Source organism: Aotus nancymaae, unplaced genomic scaffold (assembly GCF_030222135.1).
Source record: "Aotus nancymaae isolate 86718 unplaced genomic scaffold, 86718_ANA_hifiasm-v0.15.2.pri h1tg000079l, whole genome shotgun sequence".
In the NCBI taxonomy this organism is placed as follows: domain Eukaryota; kingdom Metazoa; phylum Chordata; class Mammalia; order Primates; family Aotidae; genus Aotus; species Aotus nancymaae.
Window position 1 is genome coordinate 28,960,159 of NW_026988494.1, and position 23,457 is coordinate 28,983,615.

General features: G+C 40.0%; 1 protein-coding gene and 1 pseudogene across 1 annotated transcript in view; one reads left to right on the top strand and one right to left on the bottom strand.

The window, feature by feature from the left end:
• The window catches only part of XKR6 (XK related 6), a 280,544-nt gene that overhangs the window by 230,752 nt on the left and 26,335 nt on the right, over window positions 1-23,457 (bottom strand). The gene's annotated exons all lie outside the window — the stretch shown is intronic.
• LOC105720702 (L-lactate dehydrogenase B chain-like) lies at window positions 17,316-18,403 on the top strand (annotated as a pseudogene).

Genomic DNA, 23,457 nt, shown 5'->3' on the forward strand with positions numbered 1-23,457 from the left:
ACTTCTCTAAAGTGTTTAAGGGCTCTTTGCTTCTCTACAATGGTCCTTTCCGAAAAATTCAGAAGGCCCTCAGGCCTCTGATTTCAGAAAATATCTGGGCATTTTGCTGGCCTTATCTACGCCAATCAAGGTTGAACACATTTTTAAAGTTAAGCGAATATATTTAGTGGGAGATTTTAAAAAATCTAGATACATAACAAATCAAGGGTAAGATAGAAGAAGAGTCAGAAGGAAGGAAAGAAGAAGGAAGGGAGAAAGGAAATATAAATTACCTCACCACGTAAGAGTAATCTGTTCCTACCAGGATGAGATGTCTCGCCCCTGAAAAACTTTCCCTGGACTTTTGTCCTAATAAATACAAATTTTGAACAAAGATTCTCGTTCTCTTGTTAACTTCAGTAACATTTAGTCTGCTTATTTCACTCATTTGTTTCCTTTCATGTAACAAGTGAAGAGAACTAAGTTAGCAACCCAGAGAACTAAAGTGCCAAGCCAAGAAATGACAAGGTGACCCTCAACTAGCTTCTGGACAGTGTTTCCTTCCTGGTCATTCCTTTCAATGAGTGATATAAACAAATACAATCATCCAGTCAGCATTCCAAATGACGAAAAGTTTGCTATGCAGTCCTAAGCATACTGCTTTTACTTTCCATAGTTCAGCAAAAATACTACTGGATTACTGAGGCTTTAAAATGCCCCAAGCTGTAGCCCGCAGATCTGCACTAGCTCACAGAATGCCACAGTTTGATATGCTTCTGACCATGATCACAGAGTAATACTAACAAAATCTTGCTATTTGAAAGAATTAATTTTTGAATTACAATTAGAATACAATTAGATTATTCCACATTGCCCAGCGAATTATTATAACTGTCAACATTCACAGTTTAAGCCAATGAAGAAACTAAGCCTACATAAAAATAACCGCCACCAAAGTACAAGAAAAGCTATATGAACAACTGAACTCAATCTTAATGGTTCCTTTGGATAACTACTCTCAATTGACCCAAATAAACCAATTTACAGGGTCAAGAGAGAGCATGAAGGAACTAAGGCCTCTGTTAGAAATGAGGAAATAGGAAATTACTTGTGCATGTAGCATGTATAACATACAGAACAAGCATTTCTGAAAATGTGACCAGTTTTAATAGGTTGGATAACTTTAGGCCCAAAAACTCTACTACTACTGCTTTTCGGAAATAATTAAAAATAGTACAGTTTAGAAACTTTGATAATATTAGAGAAGAATCAATACAAAAGTAATAACATCAGATAAACTTGTCTTTTGTTCATTCAAAGCCCTGACATGGGATTATAAGCTACAACAGATTTTTTTTTTTCAAATTCTCAAATACAAGGAATGATTTTCTTTTAATGAATTGCAATATATCAACCAGGACAGGGCTGGTTTCTATGATTTCCTCTTAATTGGTGGTAGCAGTGGTAACCATCTAATTCTTAGGATGGACAAGTGACTTTTGAATATCTCAGTAATGAGATCTCCATTCTTTGATCTGCTCAAGCCAAAAGCCTCCAGAGGTATGTTGGACTCCTTTCTCTCTCTCTCTTGCATACTTGCATCCACCTCATCAACAGATCCTCAGGCTCCTTTCCTCCCAAGTATTTCCACACTCCAACTACTTATCATCCCTACCTCTATTACCAGGGGTGAAGCAAATATTCCCTTTGGACTACTGCAAGTATTCTTACTAATTGGTCTCTCTGCTTCTGCCCCTGCCCTTCAAGATCATTCCCAACATAAAACTCAAGGCAATCCTTTTAAAAGCCTATGTATTTAGTAAAGAGGCTGGGCTTGCCCAAAAGAGTCATCTGGCCTTTGCCCTTGGCTAGTTGGAGGTAATCTGTGTCATATCTAATAGAAGTACCCTTGTTTAGAGTAGGGGTTGGCAACATTGGATCTTAGGGTAGGGTTGGCCATATAAGAACCAATCGTGATTTAGGGTGGCAGCTTTGGCTCACATGATATCGGTAGACATAAGTTCAACTCTGTGGGCATTCAATCAATCAAACACGCCTATCTCAGGAAGTCTAATAAAAACTCTGGATACCAAAGATCAGAAAAGCTTCCTTGCTTGGCAACAATCCATGTGCACGGTCACACATCAGTACCAGGAGGGTAACACTGCCCAGACTCCACAGGAGAGAATGGAAGGTTCACATTAGAATCTTCCCAGACTCTGCTCCATGGATCTCTTCCTTTGGCTTACTTTGATCTGTATCTTTTCCTTGTAATAAACTATAACAATAAGTGTAACAGCCTTCAGTGAGTTTCTTAAGTCCTTCCAGCAAATTGTAAGACTTGAAGGTGATTTTGGAAACACCCCAAACTTGTAGTTGGTGTGAGAAGTGAGAACAGTGTTGGAAATCACACCTTTAAAACTAACAGTTTGGCTAATGCTGGGAACATACCAATCAGTGTACTTTTTACAGTTTTCTTGAAAATTAAGAGTTTCTAGAATACATGTAATCTTCCTTTTCTGTTGGTTCCTTCTCTGCCTATAAATAGGGTCCACCCTCCAATTTTTGAAGAGAAAACAAAAGTACCTTGTCTTCTGTCCTCTTTGCTTTCCACTGACTGCCTCTACCCTCTTCAAATCTTCTCAGTAAGGTAATCTACACTCCTTTAGGGACTTACATTTTAATTCTAAAATTCTATCATATTCTTATAAATCTGCTATATAACATGTCTACTCCTCCTGGAAAGGAAAGACGAATTAAGAAATATGAAAGGTTTTCAAGCAGCACAGCCTCATAGTATCTGAGCTACATCAGAGATTAAAACAAACAGCAATCTTTTGGCCAGAACCATGGCTCCATCCTGAGGCCCCCAACCACTGGCACCTGCTTCACCAGTCTTGATACTGCATACTTCCACAACTGTGCTCATTTTACAAGCTCATTTTATCACTCAGAAAGATTCCGCTTGGCTTGGCTATGGTTACTAGAGCCTTACTATCTTGCTTCAGGCTTCCAAATTTTAAATGACATTATTTAACATTTGAGCAGCTTGGATTCCTTGCCTTATCAGTTAATTAGGGGTCAAGTATTCCATAGCGGTAGTCTGATAGGCTTAAAACGGAAAGGAAAAAATTTGTTTTTAAACCAGTAGGACCAAAGACTTTATAATATGAATATTTTAAAATCCCATTTTATAAAGTAAACAAAGGACTCCTCTCAAGATAAAAAAATTAATAAAGACTTCATAACAGTTGTGCACTATCTTCAGGATAAGGAGCCTTAATGGAATTCATGATCCTTACATGGGATTCAAGAACTATATGCACACAAATAGAGCTTTACTCTTCCTACAAGAGGCAATAGCTGTTTGTTTTATACACAGACATAGTTTTCTCTGGATAATTTCAGCAGTATCTCAGCACACACAGTTTAACAGGTCCTTATGAAGCACCGTCCTAATCACCTGCAGAGACACTGGCACTACGGAAGTCTCACTGGCCTCCCCACCTTACTCAAACCTCCCACCCATCTATTTTCCACTCTGTTCCACTCCATTCCACTGCAGTCAAAGTGATCTTACTCAAAACGCAAACATAATTTTCTGTCATCAATGGCTTTCCTGCATTCTCAGGATAAAGTCAAAATCTTTTAAAGACCTTGCACCACGTTGCCCTCATCACAAGGTATCACTCTCCCCTCACCCAGCAAGCTCTCACATTATCCCCTCGGCCTCAACATTTCCTACCCCCCTGTTCCGCCAGGTCCTCTTTACTCCTCAAGGTGCAGATCTCACCATACTAGAGAGGCTGATGACATCTCAAAAACAAGGTCACTCCCACATCTGCTCCCTCTGACGGCTTCCCTTTCCAACATGAACCACTTTAGTCCAATATGTCTTCTCACTAGACCGGACGCTTGAGAGCAGAAACCATGTCTTTCTTCCTGCTACACCCATAGTGCTTTGCACAGATTTGTTGAATGAATGAGTCCAGAGGCAGGAAATGTACTGACTCTAAAGGTTTCGAGTGTATTACTAGCACAAATTATGTAATTTTATTAACAGTTATTTGCAAAAATCCACTGTAAAAGGAATGTCTTTCTTTGAAGCGAGTTGTTTGTAATTACGATACTAGACAGCCTTTCAACAATAAAACTTAAGTATCAGTTTTTGAGTGTTTGGAGTGAAGCACATACATTTGCACCAGGAATTTAGAGCAGAAAGATATAAATGCAAAAGTAATGGCTGCCTAATGAAGTTTTATTTTAAATTAATTTCCAAAGTCAATTAATATCATGCCCAAAGGGCTTTACAACAACAACCAGAAACCTCTTTTCTTTAAGCATAGGGTCAACCCTACGTTCAAACATACACAAAATTTTAATGTTTTATTCAGGAACAATTTCCCTTATAAAAGACTCAATTTCTTTATAAATAGTATCTATCAGATTAGAAATGAACAAATCGCATTGTACAGAACCAATTGAATTCATTTTTAAATAATAAACTATCTAGGACAAAATAAACTACTACAGACCGTAGCTTCATTTCCTTCAGCACCCTAAAAAAAAGCATGAACAGAGTGGCTGCTCTGGTCAAAGCTTGCAGTCCAAAGCGTGAGAAAGAGCTGCTGAATGTCTCCCATTACATACATTTTTTTAAAATTCTTTTATATACTTATTCTTAAACTTAATGATCTCAACTAAGTTTATCAAGGGCATGGATTCTCTGACACCTCTATCACCAGAACTGAGCAGAGACCTTAAAGATACTAATAGAAGGAATTAAATAAACACAATGAATATGTAACAGCAAGATGGAAGTTCAGGTCAGAGCTGAACTTACCCGTAAGCCAACCTAAGTTCTGTGTAAGTCTGATCATTCTAAATACAGTCCACACATGCAATTCAGTGCAAATGAGATCACGTCGTCCTCCTCTCCTGACGCAATGAAGGAAGCGTCTATTCTGCGTGGACTTAACCCTTCCACCTTTGCAGGAGCTATTTCAATTACCTGCTTTCCTTCTATTTAAACACACTCAAGACTCTCCCAACTTGCAACCAAACAAACTTCTTTGGGCCCCTCAACTAGCTGTCTCACTGCCCAGGCCCTTCATGCCCAAACTTCTTCAAATAGCAGCCCACATCTCTTCACCTCCTACTCACTCCTGAACTCATGCAAGCACTACACAAGTGAAGCAGTAAATCGCTAAGCCATAAAACTCAAGATGAAAACAATTTACACACAAAATTATAAAGTCATCTAAACATCTTAAAATTTATAAATTGAGAAACTTAACCAATTCTCTTTCCACCCTATGCATTCTCATACCTCTCTAATTTTACATCCAGCCCCTTCCCTCTTCACCTTTTACTGTGGCCACGTGAGAATCTGCACCAATTCCAAAGCTCATCGTGCTTCTTTGCGTAGGTCTTTGTTGGTTCTGCTTCCTCTGCTTAGAATGCTTTTCCAGCCTTCTGTCAATTTAACTCTTACTCATTCTTCAAGGCCAAATTCAAATAACATCTCCTCTCTGCAGCTTTCCCTACCATCTCATCCAATGTAAAACTACTCCTGAGAATACGCAAGACATCTTATTCTGTCTCCTTACCTGCCTGCCTCCTCAACTGGGTTGAATTCCTGGAGGACAGCCATTACATTAACTGAAATCGTAAGAGTTTCAAAGATCTGTGAAACCCCTAAAATTGTAGGCAGTATTTTGTGTATCTTAAGGTTTTTGGACAAAAAGTCTATAGCAAATATCTGCTTGTCAAAGAGGCACGTGACCCCAAAGTTGTTAAAAATTACTTCCCCGAAAATTAGCACAGTATCTAGCACATAGTAGACATCCATTAACTATCTATTAAATTGTCATCGACATACTACAAAGTGACTGCATAATGGTAAATCACAATATTTATTTTCAGCTGGGAGGAGGAAAGACAAATCTTTGCTTATTTAGAATTCTTACAGAAGAATTCTAAATGACATAGGTAAATACTCCTCAATCCAGGAGGTGAAGCCTTAACACCCCACCACAGACACAGATGCATGCACACACAGAGTCCTTCAGGGTAGTCTACACTTAGGAACTTGCTTCCAAGGAATATGGGAGCAAAGGCAAAGAGAGTAACTTTATAGTGGGAAACCTGGCAAATGGGATCTTAACCAAGTGATGGAGATGAACCTCAGCCATGATGTCATCTGACTATCATGCACGCTCTGATATGAGGTAACGAGAGGGCACTTCACCTCTGGGGGTTTCCAAAAATCCATAGCCCAGTTTAATGAGAAAAATGTCAGAACACCCCAAATTGACGAACATCCTACAAAATGCTGACCGTCACTCCTCTAAATTGTCAGGGTGATGAAAAGCAAGGAAAGACTGAGAAACTGCTGCAGCCCAGAGGAGACGGGGACATAATAACAAAATGCAGGAAGGTCCACTAGGCTGAAGCCTGGAACTGAAGGAAGACACAAATGGAAAAACTGGAGAAATCTAAATAAAGCCTGGGGTATAATACTAACATATCCATGATGGTTTCTTAGTTTAGACAAATGTACCAAGGTCACATAAGATTCTAATGTGGGGGAAGCTGGTGAGGTGTATATGCTTTTCTATAAACCTAAAAAATGTAAAATTATTTTCAAATAAAAGGTATGTATGTATGCATGTATGTATGTATTATTTTAGAGACGAGGTCTTGCTCCGTTGCCCAGGCGGGCGTACAGTGGTGTGATCATAGCTCACTGCAGCCTCGAACTCCTGGGCTCAAGGGATCCTCCTATCTCAGACTCTCAAATAGTTAGGGATTATAGGTGCATGCCACCATACACAGCTAATTCTTTGTGGCTTTTTGGTAGAGATGAAGGTCTCACTATGTTGCTGGGCTCAATTTCCTGGTCTCAAGCAATCCTTCCATATTGGCCTCCCAAACTGCTGGGATTACAGCTGTGAGCCACCATGCCTAGCCAAAAAATTTATTTTTTAGAGTCTCCTTTATATAGTGACAAATCTCTCAGATTCCCAGTTTCCAAACTTCAAAGAATTATCAGCAAACAGACCAGTTATCCAATCTCCATTAAGTTACATTAGATATGGTATAAAGGGTGTTATACTCAAACCAAAGCAAAAATCTGTTGAGTCAATTACAATTATGAGAATTATAAATTACAACTTAAAAGTTGGTGACTGGCATCTACTTCTTGATAATGAAGCTTCAAATGTGTAATTAGTTACTTTTCAATTCTAAACCACGCAACTTGCTACATTGAAGCATGGTGTTGCGCCAGGCCCTGGAACACAGTGAGGAGCAGGGAAAGGCAAAAACCAATTGTTAGCCATAATGACAAGGGAAATTCAGGGCGCAACGGAAGCAGAGAGCAGAAGCATCTAACTGTCTGAGCGAGATTATTATGGAAGGACCAGAAATTATTTAATAGTAAAACTTAGAATAAGGCCTGAAGGATGAGAAGCATTAGCCAAGAAAAGAGGAAGACTGAGTGTACCAGGGAAAGAAAACAGCACCCACAAAGACTACAAGTGGTGAGAGAACATGGCCAGTTGTTCAGGATGGCTACAGCTAAAAGTGCTAGGCAGGGCCTGGCAAGAAATGAGACAACCAGATTTTCAGTCTGCTTTGGGAGCTGCGCCTAGAAGCTTGGCTTTGAGTTACTTTATTTTTCCCAACGATTCTGGAGTAACTAAAAACCTTTGTATTCATTAGTCACCATTAAGACCCTATCCAACACATTCCCTCTTACGAAAAGAATCCACCGCCATCAAGAGAAAAAAAAAAAAACTAGTTTTAATTAACCACAGGTCTCTGTGCTCAAACCTACTTATACAATCATATTTCCCTCCAGCATGTGCACAGACAAGAATGGAAGGCTTACAAAGATGCAAAGATGACAAAACAAGGACAGACACAGCTAACACAATTTTTTCAGTTCTATGCTTAGGTTCAAGTACATCAACTGCACAAATATAGGCAGACATGAGCCAAGGAGAAAGGGAATACTTACTTACCAGAACACTAATCCCACCAAACTGCATTCAAGCCAAAAATATAAAATGAACCTAACTTCCTGCAACAGAAGACCCACTTGCCAGCACTCAGTAGCACACGTGATTAAAAGTGCCATTTGTGAGGCCAAATTGCATGGTTCTGAAACCCTGCTGTACCTTTTACAAGCTGTATGATATCGGGCAAATTACTCACCTTCTTTAAGCCTCAGTTTCCGCCTTGCGACACGTGGATATTAACAGTACTAGCTCATGAATTTAGTTTGATGTTTCAATGAATTAATACACATCAGCTGTTATTAAAATGCACTATATATTCCCACAGGGGTATCCAATTCTCTGGGCTCTCAATGATTAGCCACCTTTTCCTTTCTCCCTCAAGAAAACATGTCATCAGAGAAAATCAAACATTATCTTCAATCTACTAGATCCACTGCTGTATATAATTTAAGTAAGTCATTCTCAAAACTTAGTTTACTACTAATAACATAGCCTGTACAACCCCAAGTAATGACCACAACGCAGTCTGTTAGGGCAGCAATGAGAAATACTGACCTAGATCACGAGAGTAAAGGACAGCTGCTGTCCACCCAGCTGCCCTCCCCTCACTTCTTGCTAAGGGATCCTGCTTTTGTTCAGCCATCAGCTTGCCATGTGCTTTCAGGCAGGCTGAACCCACCCCCATTTCCTACATTGGCAGCATCAGCTTCAATCAGGTGCTTGAGAAAAACGCAAATTCTCAGTTCGCCATCCAACCTAGAGCAGAAATTCTTCAGCTGGGGCCCGGTGATCTGTGTTTTCACAAGCTCTCCAAGTCATTCTGATGCACAACAGTTTGAAAACCGTTGACCCAGAACCACTGAGCTAATAATGGCAACTCCGTGTCTGTAAGTTTAGAAATGGGGTATACGACAATCCTAGCCAAGAAAGGGCAACTTGTAGAAATTTTGCTTACTCTTAAAAAGAACACAAAGTAGGAACCTTATCTCTTCTGGCCTTTAGAATTTTGTTGATTAGAGAATATATGCTTAGACCCCCTGCAGCTATCTCATGACCCCAAGGGCAAGCCAAAAGCAGATCCACCATGCTGGGTCCTTGATAGAATCAAGCTGACAAAATAACTAACCAGCGACCTGCACTACCTATGGGAGCTCCTGATATGTGAGATATTATCATGTTTCATCAAATGTAAGACCCATCAGTGGTTAAGATACATCATTATTTTGTTAATCACCATGAGGAAAAACTGCTGTCAACTGAATTGATACACCATGCATTTAAATGGATCACGTCTCAATTTCAGAAATAATCACATATGAAGAAAACGTACATCTCAGAAACAAACCAAAAAAAAAAAAAAAAAGTTAATTCCTTATTGCATAAGCCAGATGAGCAGGGTTTTCTGTTGTTTGTTGCTAAAAACATCATAATTTATTTTCTTAAGTGAATATTATGTTCAATTCTGAGTATTCAATAAGATGCAGAACATACAGATGATGGACAGGAATAATGGTGAGTCTGAAGCTGAGATGGCCTTTTAGGGGAAAAGAAAGGAATAATGGTGGGAAATCCTGAAACAAAAGGAAGAGACAGTGAAATATTTAGACAAGAAAATAAATAAAGTTTAGAAGGATTTAGCACCTGGCTGTTCTTTCAGATATTTTCATCTTTCCCACACACTGTAAACACTTTCAGTGGCCCCTATAAGTTCTTTACCATGCTGGGAGCATTTTAAGTCCTTAGTAAACTTACTGATTAGTTAACCACTTTGGAAGCTATCACAAAAACTTTCTCATTAATGGTACTATAATATTTAATATATTTATAAAATCATAAACTATTTACTAAAGTATATCATCAAGTGCCTATAATTCAAAATTCTGGCTGGCTTCACTGAAAAAAGATGGAAATGAAAGAAGAAAGGTTTAGCTTGACTTTGTAAATAGAAATTGTACTTATTTACTCAGGTTGTACTGAATACAAGGAACCAAGCAAAATGAAAAAAATACAAAAAAAACAAAAAACAAGAAGGCGGCCCACCAGAGCACCTATCTCATCTTAACCCACTTCACAGAGTTCTATATCCGGAAAGCAATCCGACTTCATCATATTTTACCTGTAAAAAAAAGTGACCCAGAGAAATAAAGTGATATGCTCAAGATAAAAAGTTATTTTTTACTTTCTCACACAGGGACCCACCTAATTGTAAAAGGAAGCCAAACGTTTTAAAAAGAATGAGCAGAGGAACTATAATTCAAGAGTTAAAGAGGAGAGAAAGCCGGGAAAGTTGAGAAGAAGTGGATGTTGCACGTGGGCTGTGTCAAATGAAAGGAGAACTGACATGCTTACCACAGAGTAAACCCAGGAAAAGCCGCCTTCTCTCACATGGCCCTGAAGAGCCTCACTCCAGCTTCCTAAACTCACTCCAGCTTTAGGGCCTCAATTTTCCAAATGGTGATATCAGATTCACTAAGGTCACAACCTAAAGCAGAGTGATCTTGATCAATTGTGGAAGGGAAAATATCAAAACAAAACAAACCCTCATGTTCTTACTACAATCAGGTACCAGGTAGTTTTGTTTCAAATTTCATTTAAAAGTAGCTAAATACAAAGTGAAAATTTCAGTAATTTGGCAGTAAAAAAATTATAGAACATATTTTCTTCTCCATAAATTACAAAAGAGAAACTTCACTAATTATTTGATTACTTAAAACAGTCCAACTTCTGATATTCTAAAAATTTTCAAACATTCTTACAAAAGGCCTATTGGTTAACCTAGTAAGGCACTGAACCTCCACGTTTTAAGATGCTCTGTCAGGCTGACACTTGGGAGCCAGAAAAAGAATTCTCTAAGAAGCCAAAGTGTTTCAATTTAATCTATTACCACTAACAGTGATGTCACCTCCAATTTTCATATTCCTGCAGAGCTACAAGGTACGAGTGTTTTAGGACTTCACAGACATTTTTGCGAATGCATCACTTATCTTATGCTCAGTCTAGCTAATCATTTTGGACAATGAGCCTGCAAAAATGTCACAAAGTGAAAAAGAAAACAGCTCTTCTCTAAAGAAAAACAGGTTATTTTATCCAATTGGTTCCACCTGCACAGGAAAACAAGGAAACTAGAACCCTTTACTGAAACAGTACCACACTAAGAAAAATTGTCATAAAACTAAAATTATTTAAATGATAATAAATAAATAAATTTAATAAAAATTATTAGAAAATATTAAACCATGCTCTGTGAAGGCCAGTTGTAATAATTACCATTACAACTAATCTTTTAAACATGAGCAGATTTTAAACATACAGTTCTGTATAAAGTATAAACATTGCACAGCTTGTATTACCCAGAAGAATGTATTATCAAGTATATTTCTATATGCATGGAGTTATAGCAAATGATTACTGTTGCCGGGAAAATGTGACTGGCACATCAGAGACTTTAACTCTGGTCACCATTATCACTTCCCAAGTCCTCACCTAGGATTAAAAAGCTCACAAAATCCACCCAAATCTGCATATACCACATTCTTCCTTGGTCACATATGTAACTATTTCCCTGCATCTGCTGGAGATAGTTAACTATGACAAAATGAAGTCCTACAATAAAATCTAAGGGCAAATATGTAGAAAACTAATAGTGAGTAACAAAATATGCACTGAATGCAGCCCAGGCCCTCAGGAGGAATAGAATGCATCACTTTGTTGTTTGAGTGGTCTGCTACTCACTGGTTTGGTTCCAGACCACGTTTCTACCGCACCGACTTTGTGCTAGGAACTGTCGGAGTACATAAACTCATTAATTCTTCCTTTGAGGTAAATGTATTATTGTTATCGCATTTTACAGTTGAGGAACTAAAGCAAAGAGAGTACAGTAACTTGTCCTACCTAAGTCACAGGGTTAAATGAAGGGCTGGAACTTTACTTTGTTCTAAATCTTCTCTGTGGTCCCTGTCCCAGCTCTCACTGGAAAATACACACAGGCCAAAAGCAGAAAGAGACATTACAAAGACAACCATCCCTCAACCCAGCTATGTAGCTAAGTTCCAGACACATGCTTCCAAACAGTAATGTGAGCATGTTTTGGGAAGCCACTCTCATGCTGATTTCAAGTGTACAACCCCCTTGCCTACAGTGGGGAAGATAAACAGGGCCAGGCCAGCACTACTTCCTACCTGCTTCCCTTCTGGGTCTGCCTATTCACCACCAGAAAGTCAGAAGTCAATCATCCCTCAGGCTTCTGCTTCAATTCAGGTAGAGCTGTGAGGTTTGAAAGTGCCTCAAGCAGAGCCCATAGTTCTCTGATCCTTTACAATATCAAACTCTGTAATTGTGTGGCATAGCAACCATGCTAGGAATGAGGTCAATTACTTAGGTGCTCGCTAGACTTTTTCCTTTTCTCCACCCCTGGGGTCCAGGCTCTTTTCCCAGCACTTACTCAGGGCTGTCATTAGCCCTTTCCCCTCAGTTTGACTGCCCCTGCATTTATGTTATTCTAAGTCTTCTCCCCATGGGTTCCTGTGGGGGAAATAAAAGATCTGAAAGGGGAAAAAAGGTGAAAAAAATGAAATAAAGTGAAAATTCAAGAAGTTCTTGTTTTAAGTATCTATTTTAAAAGACATATGGCTTTGCACTTTCAAAAAACCAAGCATTACAAGATGTATGGCCAAAATACAATCAACAAACACACACAGTTACATATACAACTAAATACACACAAACATGCATGCCACAATAGGGAGGGTCTTTCTTAGGATCCCCCTTTTCTTTTCCACCCACTAATTCCTAACTACACTGTTCTTCTCTAACCATGTAACTATTTTTCAATATCAATTTGTCAGATGTGAAATATTAGCAAGACCACTACTAACCTTGGACACCTAAGACCTATCTCCCAGACCAACGCCATCATTTAACTAAGAAACAATGGCACTGAAGCTTTGCTTACGATCTGTAAAACAAAGGTAATCCCACCTGCCTACCTTCCCACTTTACCTTACTAACAGGAGGTTCAAAGGAGATAATGTGTGCTTAAATACACCAAGGAACCAGAAGTACCAACAGGATTAAGATACACCTTGAATCCAAGAAAATCCCCTGAAGCAGCATGTCAACACTAAGTAATCCAACCTTTCCCTTGGCTATCACTTTTTTTTTTTTTTTTTTTTGAGACAGTCTTGCTCTGTCACCCAGGCTGGGGTGGTGCAGTGGGGCAATCTTGTCTCACTGCAATCTCCACCTCCCAGGTCCAAAGGATTCATGTGCCTCAGCCTCTCACGTAGCTGGAATTACAGATGGGTGCCACCATGCCCAGCTAATTTTGGTATTTTTAGTAGAGACGAGGTTTCACCATGTTGGCCAGGCTGGTCTCAAACTTCTGACCTCAGGTGATCTGCCCGCCTCGGCCTCCCAAAGTGCTGAGATTACAGGCGTGAGCCACCAAGTCCGGCTGGCTACCACTATTTTAAGCAAAGTAGTAAGTGCAGGTGCGCTTTATTTGATTTTAGAGAGAATTTTAACCAAATGATGTTTCCGGTTTAAACCTGGACACACAAGGTGAGGGCAATAAGGGAAAATGGAGAAGACGGCACACTCTCTTGGGCATCAGCATCCTTATTTGATTAGCAGAAACCATAATTATAACTTGTTAGCAACTCTTTCTAGTTTTCCCCAACTCAGTCTTCAAAATAAATGCAGTGTATTAACTCTTAGACTGTAGAAAAATTAACAGTGAATCCAAATTCAGTATCAAAATGATTCATCAAAGACAGAAGTAGCTAAGGAACACCAGAAAGACACTCTTGCATCAAAGAGCCTGAAATTCTGGTTGAGATAATCATTTCTAGCTCACATACAATGCTAGAACCTGTCTTCTGAATGTACTGTGTCTTGTAATATCTAATGTTACATGAAGGGACCGTAAGTTCTTAAAAAGCCAGGTACAATGACCACTGTTTAATGTTTCCTGTTAAATAACTCTAACTTTCCATATTTGTAAACGATTTTACATGTATGTATATAAATGGAGATGGAGTCTTGCCCTTTCACCCAGGCTGGAGTGCAGTGGTGCGATCTCAGCTCACTGCAACCTCCACCTCCCAAGTTCAAGCGATTCTTCTGCCTCAGCCTCAGAGTAGCTGCGATTTACAGGCATGTGCCACCATGCCCAGCTAATTTGTGTATTGTTTGCAAAGATGATGTTTTACCATGTTGGCCAGGCTGGTCAGAAACTCCTGACCTCAGGTGATCCGCCCACCTCGGCCTCCCAAAGTGCTGGGATTACAGGCGTGAGCCACCACACTCGGCTTAACCTAACATTTAATAGGGAAAATGCTAACACTAGTATTCAGCTAACAACTATACCAAAAACTGTAACAGAATAACAGAAATTGAGGAGATACAGGAAGAGGGTCTGACAAGTAAAGTGCGATCTCCTATCTGTAGCGTGTGGGGCGGTAGAAGGAAAGGCTTCCAGTGGCTTTTGAAATGGACTATTGCAAGAGAACAAGGCTGACTGAGAGATGTCAAAAAAATGTCAGAGTAGGGAGTTCCAAGTGGCCTTCTACCTCCCTGCACCTAAAACATCAAAAAAACAAGCACCGACTTTCAGAAGTAACTTTGACAGAACTCTGGAAAACAGTCAAAGGCTTACAGCAACCAAATGAACATTGAATCAAGAACTTCAAAGGATAAGAAAGCTTTATGGCATACTTATTTGCCCTTGCCCTACCTCCTCCCAGTGTGATGGCAGCCCATATTCCAAGAATGGGACCCTGGTCCTGGTTCCAAAAGGAACAAGTAGAAGTTACTCATAAATTTTTGGTAACTCCATTCCAACCTGTCAGGGATACATGAAGAACTGACACAAACTTCATGCTAAGCTCAAAACTCATCCAGCCTGGAAAAGTGGTTGGCACTGCTCAAAAACAAAAACAAAAACAAAAACAAAAACAGACACCTGGCATCAAAGAATACAAATGAGACATGCAACAGACCACCTGAGGCCTGGGAAGAAAAGAGGAGAAGAAAGCTGCCTTAGGAAATTAGGGAAATCAAAAGCAGCCATATATATGGGAGAAATTAGAAAGCCACACACATGCTCAGAATAAAACCCAAGAAGACCTTAAGCTTTTTCACCTTAGGCTAAATACTAGGCTAGGCACAAGTCTGGCTATCTGTTGAAGGAGAGCTCCAGCAAAGAGCCAATCTGCAAAGACTAGAAAAGGTATTTTTGTTTATTTGCTTTAGCCTCTGGCATTCCAGGAAATCTCTGTCAAAACACAACCAGGCTAGGCGCCATGGCTCCTGCCAGGCCTGGGTGACATAGTAAGACCCCATCTCTTAAAAAAAGAAATCAAAAAACAAAACAAAGAAAAAACAGTACCAGAACATTAGCTAAGAACCAGAGACTTCAGTGACCACACAAGACAAGGAATATAATCCCTATAAAAATAGTTGAGAAAAGTAACTTGACAAAAAAAGAAATAACCATAAAACCATAAAACAACAAAAAAGCAAACCTCGGTGAAAGAGGAGACTCTGATCTCCAGAGACACAACATTATAATTTTCAAACATCCCATTTTCAACAGCAACAAAATCCTAAGGCATATAAGGAAAAAGAATAGTCCATTCAAAGGAACAAAATTAATTGACAGACCATGTCCCTGAGAAGGCCAGACAAAGACTTTACAAAGCAACTTTCTTAAATATGCTTAATGTCAACATGTTGTTGAAGCTGAGAAGAAGGATACTATATTTGATAAAATGATAAATTCAATCAGAAATATAATAATTATAAACATAAATGCACCAAACACAGAGTCCCAAAATACAGGAAACATTGACATAACTGAAATGAGAAGGAGAAAGCTCTAGAATAACATACAAAAATACATCCTATTCAATAACAGATAGAAGAATTTGACAGAAGTAAGGAAAAAGAGAATTTGTACAACACATAAATCAACTAGATCTAACAGACATATACAGAACATTTTATCAAACAGCAGAACACACATTATTCTAAAGTCTCTTCTCTCTGGAAGAGACCATGTTTGTCCACAAATAAAGTCTCAATCTATTTAAAAAGACTGAAATCATACAAAGCACTGATAAAGAAAAGTCAGATAGTTAGGATAGGTCCTTGGCAAAATTATTTTAAACAAAGAAATAGTCCAAAAAATCAGGATACAGGCACAGATAACGAAGCTTGCACAAACCTCCAGCCCACTCAGATAAAGGAACAAGACCCAACCTAGAAATGCCTTTGTTCTTTGTATAACCAGTGGGCTTCCAGGAAATAGTCTCTTCTTCTTTTGTGGACATGTACACAGTGGGCTCTGGTGGGCACTTTCCTTTCCTTTTTTGGACATGCTTTAGACTATGAGCCAAGCCTCTATGAATTATCACTTCAACCTCAGATTGGTCCCAGGACAAGGTTCTGGGCCAAGCTTTCACTTCAGCTCCTGACTGGTTCCAGGCCAAGCTGAGTATGCTTTCTCCAAGACCAGTCAGCACATTCCTTCCCTTCCCAGTCCATAAAAAACCCCAGACCCAGTCTCATAGTTGGCAACCCTCTTCCAGGCCCTCTCTCTGAGGTGGAGAGCTTTCTTCTTTTGCTTATTAAACTTTTAAACTTGTACCCTTCGTGTCCATGCTCCTTAATTTTCTTAGTCATGAGACAAAGAACTTCAGGTGCTACCTCACAATAAAAGACTGTTACATTGTGATGCTTTGGTAAGACTGTAACAGTATATTCTGCCACCACAATGCACTGAAGCTACAAATCAACAAACAAAATGTAGCATATATCTACAGAATGGAATATTATTCAGTCTTAAAAAAGGGAACGAAACTCCAATGTATGTTACAACATGGATACCTTGAAAACATTATGCTAAGTTAAATAAGCCAGAAACAAAATGACAAATATCATACAATTCCACTTATTTGAGGCACTTAAAACAGGCAAACTCAAAGAGAATGGGAAGTTAGTATTTAATGGGTACAGAGTTTCTGCTTGGGATGATGAAAAAGTTCTGGAAATGGACTGTGGTGATGATTACACAACACCGTGAGTCTACCTCATGCCAGTGAACTGCACACTTTAATACGATTACACTGTTTGCCTTTTGACTAAGATTAAGTGTAAAAATGGTTAAAATGATAAATTTTATGCTATATATATTTTACCACAATAAAAATTTAAATGGCTTGCAGATCCGGCGCCGGAGACGCAGGCAGCTGACATTGTCTTCTCCGCACCACTGTTTCTGCGGTCTCCAGAGCCTTCTCTCTCCTGTGCAAAATGGCAACTCTTAAGGAAAAACTCATTGCACCAGTTACAGAAGAGGCAACAGTCCCCAACAATAAGATCACTGTAGTGGGTGTTGGACAAGTTGGTATGGCGTGTGCTATCAGCATTCTGGGAAAGTCTCTGGACTTTCTCTTGTGGATGAACTTGCTCTTGTGGATGCTTTGGAAGATAAACTTAAAGCATTCTGGGAAAGTCTCTGGACTTTCTCTTGTGGATGACCTTGCTCTTGTGGATGTTTTGGAAGATAACTTAAAGGAGAAATGATGGATCTGCAGCATGGGAGCTTATTTCTTCAGACGCCCAAAACTGTGGCAGATAAAGATTATTCCGTGACCGCCAATTCTAAGATTGTAGTGGTAACTGCAGGAGTCCATCAGCAAGAGGGGGAGAGTCGTCTCAATCTGTTACAGAGAAATGTTAATGTCTTCAAATTCATTATTCCTCAGATTGCCAAGTACAGTCCTGATTGCATCATAATTGTGGTTTCCAACCCAGTGGACATTCTTACATATGTTACCTGGAAACTGAGTGGATTACCCAAACACCATGTGATTGGAAGTGGATGTAATCTGGATTCTGCAAGATTTCGCTACCTTATGGCTGAAAAACTTGGCATTCATCCCAGCAGCTGCCATGCATGGATTTTGGGGGAACATGGTGACTCAAGTGTGGCTATGTGGAGTGGCATGAATGTGGCAGGTGTTTCTCTTCAGGAATTGAATCCAGAAATGGGAACTGACAATGATAGCGAAAACTGGAAGAAAGTGCATAAGATGGTGGTTGAAAGTACCTATGAAGTCATCAAGCTAAAAGGATATACCAACTGGGCTACTGGATTAAGTGTGGCTGATCTTATTGAATCCATGTTGAAAAATCTATCCAGGATTCATCCCGTGTCAACAATGGTAAAGGAGATGTATGACATTGAGAATGAAGTCTTCCTGAGCCTTCCATGTATCCTCAATGCCCGAGGATTAACCAGCATTATCAACAGGAAGCTCAAGGATGATGAGGTTGCTCAGCTCAAGAAAAGTGCAGAGACCCTGTGGGACATCCAGAAGGACCTAAAAGACCTGTGACTACTGAGCCCTAGGCTGAGAAGTTTAAAAACTACAACGTGATTAACTCTGAGCCTTTAGTTTTCATCCATGTACATGAATCACAGTTTGCTCTGATCTTCTTCAATATGTGAATTTGGGCTCACAGAATCAAAGCTTATGCTTGGTTTAATGCTTGCAATATGAGTTCTTGAACAAATAAAATTAACTATTGCAGTGTGCTTCTAAAAAAAAATTTTTAATGATTAAAATAGTATATTTTGTGTTAGTATATTTTGCAATAAATTTTTAATATAAAAAGTGGGGAAAAAAGAGAGATAGGACAGTTATGGTGATCTCACAGACGTACATAACAAAATCTCTCTTGTAGGGACTTGAGAAGTTTGCAACTTCTAGCTGGATCTGATGACAGATCAAAGTTGAATAAGTTCCTGGTTATTAGATAATGTCTTGTACTGAAAAATGAATAAATCAGAGTGCTAAACTGCTGCCCTTTGCAGCTCCTCAAAAAATAAAACAGAATTATCATAGGACCTAGCGGGTCCACTCCTAGGTATATATCTAACAGAAATTAAGATTCATGTCCACACAAAGCCTTGTAGAGGAATTTCTAGCAGCCTTATTCATAAAAGTCAAATACTGGAAACAAGCCAATGTTCCTCAAATGCAAAAAGGATGAACAAAATGTGGTATATCCATTCAATGGAATATTAGTCAGTCATAAAAAAGAAATGATATATTGATTCAGGCTACACCATGGATGAATCTTGTAACATTAAGTGAAAGTAAAAGAAGTTAGTCACAAAAAAAAAGTTAGTCACCACATAGTATGATTCATTAATGAAACGTCCAGACTAGGCAACTCTACAGAGACAGACTACAGGTTAGCAGTTCCCAGGGGCTGGAAAGGGAAAATGAGAAGTGACTACTATGGATGCAGTGTTTCTTTTTTGTAGGATAAAAATGTGCTAAAATTAGCACATTTGTGGTGATGGTTGCACAACTCTGTGAATATATAAAAAGCACAGAATCACACACTCTAAGTGGGTAAATTTTGTAGTACATGAATTATATCTTAATAAAACTGTTACACATCATCGCTGCCCTTTGACATTCCGATAACACATCTCAAGTGCTGAAGCAAAATCTCAGGGGGCACAACAATAGCATCTGGCATTGGAGCACATTCTCAAAATTCGGCTTTTTTCTTTTTTGTTGTTGAGACGAAGTCTTGCTCTGTCGCCAGGCTGGAGTGCAGTGGGGCGATCTCAGCTCACTGCAACCTCCGCCTCCTGGGTTCAAGTGATTCTCCTGCCTCAGCCTCCCAAGTAGCTGGGACTATAGGCATATGCCACCACACCCAGCTAATTTTTGTATTTTTAGTAGAGACACAGTTTCACCATGTTGGCCAGGATGGTCTTGATCTCTCGATTTTGTGATCCACCCGCCTCGGCCTCCCAAAGTGCTGGGATTACAGGTGTGAACCACTGTGCTCAGCCCCCCGCTTTTGCTTTTTAAGTCTTTGTAATGTTTTAGAATATTCTGAGATTTAAATAATTTACAGAGGAAAACTAGGTAATTAACCTTTGCTGTTGTAACTAACAATGATATTCTGTCCTATCACCCTTCATAAATGACTACTCCAACATAAGAATTTAGATTAGCAACCTTGAATTCTTGACTCTTCCTAGTTTAGAAATTATGAAAAAGAACTGAGAAAGTATTTCACCATTTTTACATACTCTGTTCTTGAAATCCTAACATCTGTGTTTTCACAATGTCAACTGCCTGGTCGGGTAGGGGGACAGAAGAGCTAAGAAAGGAAGGATCTGCTAAAGTGTGGTCAACCATACAGCCAACCTGTGTATGAGGTACTCTGCAACATGAATTGCCATTACAAATGTTGCTGATGTTATAATTAAGTGCATACCCATGCATGTGTGCATGTGTGTGCACACATACACATTAGTTCAAAAGATGCCCCCAAAAATATCATATTGTCTATTTAACTACTAATTGCCAGAGATTAAGAGTTGCATCTCTCAAAATGCCATTACTTCATGCTATATACGTTGGATTTTCCCCTCCAAATATCATGTTGAAATTTGATCTCAAGTGCTGGGGCCTGATGAGAGGTGTTTGGGTCACTGGGGCATATCCCTTATGAACAGACTGATTCTCTTGGGGATGGGGAGTTAATTCTCACTCTTAGTCCCCATGGGAGCTGGTTGTTAAAAGGAGCCTGGCCCTTCTCCCGGCTCTCTCCTGCTTTTCGTCTCGCCATGTGATCTCTGCCATACCAGTCCCCTCAGCCTTCTGCCAGGAGTGGAAGCAGCCTGAGGCCCTCACTGGAAACAGATGCAGATGCCATGCTTCTCGTACAGCCTGCAGAATCATGAACCAAATTAATATTTTTTCCTTAAAAGTTACCCAGTTTCAGGCCAGGACCAGTGGCTTGCACCTATAATCCCAGCACTTTGGAAGACTGAGGTTGGGGGATCATTTGAGGTCAGGAGTTTGATACCAGCCTGGCCAACATGATGAAACCCCATCTGTACCAAAAATACAAAAATTAGCTGGGCATGGTAGTGGGTGCCTATAATCCCAGCTACTCAGGAGGCTGAAGCAGGAGAATAGCTTGAACCCGGGAGGCAGAGGATGCAGTGAGCCGAGATCATGCTACTGCACTCCAGCCTGGGTGACAGAGCAAGATTTCTGTCACCCAGAAAAAAAATAAGAAAAAAAGAAATTACCCAGTGTCAGGCCAGATACAGTGGCTCACACCCATAATCCCAGCACTTTGGGAGGCTGAGGCCAGCAGATTGCTTGAGCCCAGGAGTTTGAGACCAGTCCTGGCAATGTGGCAAATACCCATCTCTACAAAAAACACAAAAATTAGCGGGGTATGATGGTGCACGCCTGTAGTCCCAGCTACTCGGGATGCTGAGGTAGAAGGATCACCTGAGCCCGGGAGGTTAAGGCTGTGGTGAGCCATGATCAAGCTTCAGCACACCAGCCTGGGCAACAGACCCCATCTCGAAGATAGATAAATGAATTGCCCAGTCTCTGGTATTCCTTTAAAGCAACACAAACAGACCAAGACACTCCACTAAGATACATACTTTATGTCAGTTTTGCCATCTTTAGGGTGTTTGGTTCCAAATTTTAGATCTGCACAAGAACCCTTTTCTCACAGCTTCCCATGGAAGTCACTGAATTATCATAATGGCATTGACCTCCGTATTCTGAGCAGTTTCCATGCACCCATTCCTGCTTCCAAATACAGGGAGGTTTGGCTTACTGTTGCCGGGAACTGGTGATATAGAAAGCACGGTTTTTCTTTACTTTTTTTCAACCACAGAAAAAGCTTCCACATAAATCAATTTTAAATTGCAAAGCTTTTCTTCTCCTTTACTCCATGGCTTTCTCCAGATATGTCTGCCTACTCAGCAGGAGCAAAAGCCAGAAAGCATGCTGGCCCCAAAGAAAGACACCAAGAATAAAACACTTCAGAAGATTCACGGGGAAAACATTTACTTTAACAAAGCAAAACCACAAGAAGGATTGTCGCAGGCAGGCTGGCAGCAGCGACACTGTTTCAAGTTATACATTCAATCAATTGTATAACATCTATTACCTGGTATTTAAGTTATTAACAGATCTATAATTTCCATTTACCTGATTTGGGGACCAAAAAGGTATGACTTAAATATAACAGCTTCCAGAGAACAGAGTTGTGCTCCCAAAAGATGGCACAGCATCGTCAGAACATGATTCTGGAGCCAAACTGACAAAACTGCAATCTCTTATTACGCTGCAGGATGTTGCAGAAGTTGCTAATTTCTCTGTGCTTGGGTTTCCACATCTGTAAAATGGGGGTCACAGTGCGTACCTCCCAGGGTTGCCATGAGAGTTCAGTGGGTGATACACACGTGCAACACTGAATGCCCTGGACATGGGAAACTCCCACTGTGAGGCAGTAGTTGTGATTCCAATAACACCTGGACAGTAAGCCTTCCTGGCCGGTTGTTCTACTTCAGAAGGGTTTTCATCTGCTCAAATCCCACCCACCAGGTCCCTCATGCCACTGCCACCTCAAGAGAACCAGTGTGTGACTGCCAGTATGTACCCACCCAAAAGTCACTACTAGAATAAAGAATTATACTCACAGATCACTTGGACAGCTAGTTATTAGACAGAATACAGCAGGAAAAAAAGAGGGAAGAACATGACAACTTACTGCTGATGGGGTTACCCTCGGGTGCTGTGGGATGAGGGGAAGACTTTCACAATTTATTCTATGCATATCTGTATTTTTCTCTGACTTGTTGATAACATATATTTCCTCTGTACATTTGCTTTAAAATGAAAACAACCACTGGTCAGGTCCATTTCAATTAATTTCTATTAATCCTTTTAATCCATGCAACTCACTGGCTAAGGCTCTTACAAAACAAAATGACTAGAGCCACCGATTATGCCCTCTCAGTGAGTGAAATGAAGAGGGAACCTCAAATTGCATTAGGAACACACGTGGAGATTCCAAACCCTTCCTCTCAAGGAGTAAGTCACTCACTCCTCTCTCTTCCAGATGGCAAGCGACACTCCAACAAAACCCACATATTTAAAACAAGTGCAGAAGTGTTTATTGTATATCCCTTTCCAAAACAGCTGCTCAAGAGAATGTACTCGTGCAGCAAGAAGGAAATTGGAACGTATGTCCGGCTAATGAAATCTTCACGAGCCGAGCACCGCGCCGTCTCCAACACTGGGAGCTGCCAGCTGCTGCCTAAATACTATTTTCCAGCATCTTCTGAAGGCTAGTAGTTACTCAAATAGATTTTTAAAAGAAAATGAATGCAAAATATTGTAATTATTACAAGATTATTATAATCAGGCATTCTGTTCTTTCCTGTGAGGCACGGAACAAAGTGGCTGTGACTATTACAAAGGGCACCAAGTGTCTTCCTCTGGTTACTTACTCACCATCCAGAGGCCACGCTCAGTTACAGGACAGAGGCCCTGCCCTTTCTACTTTCCAAGTCTAGCTCTCACCTGGAGTCTCTGGAGCAAGT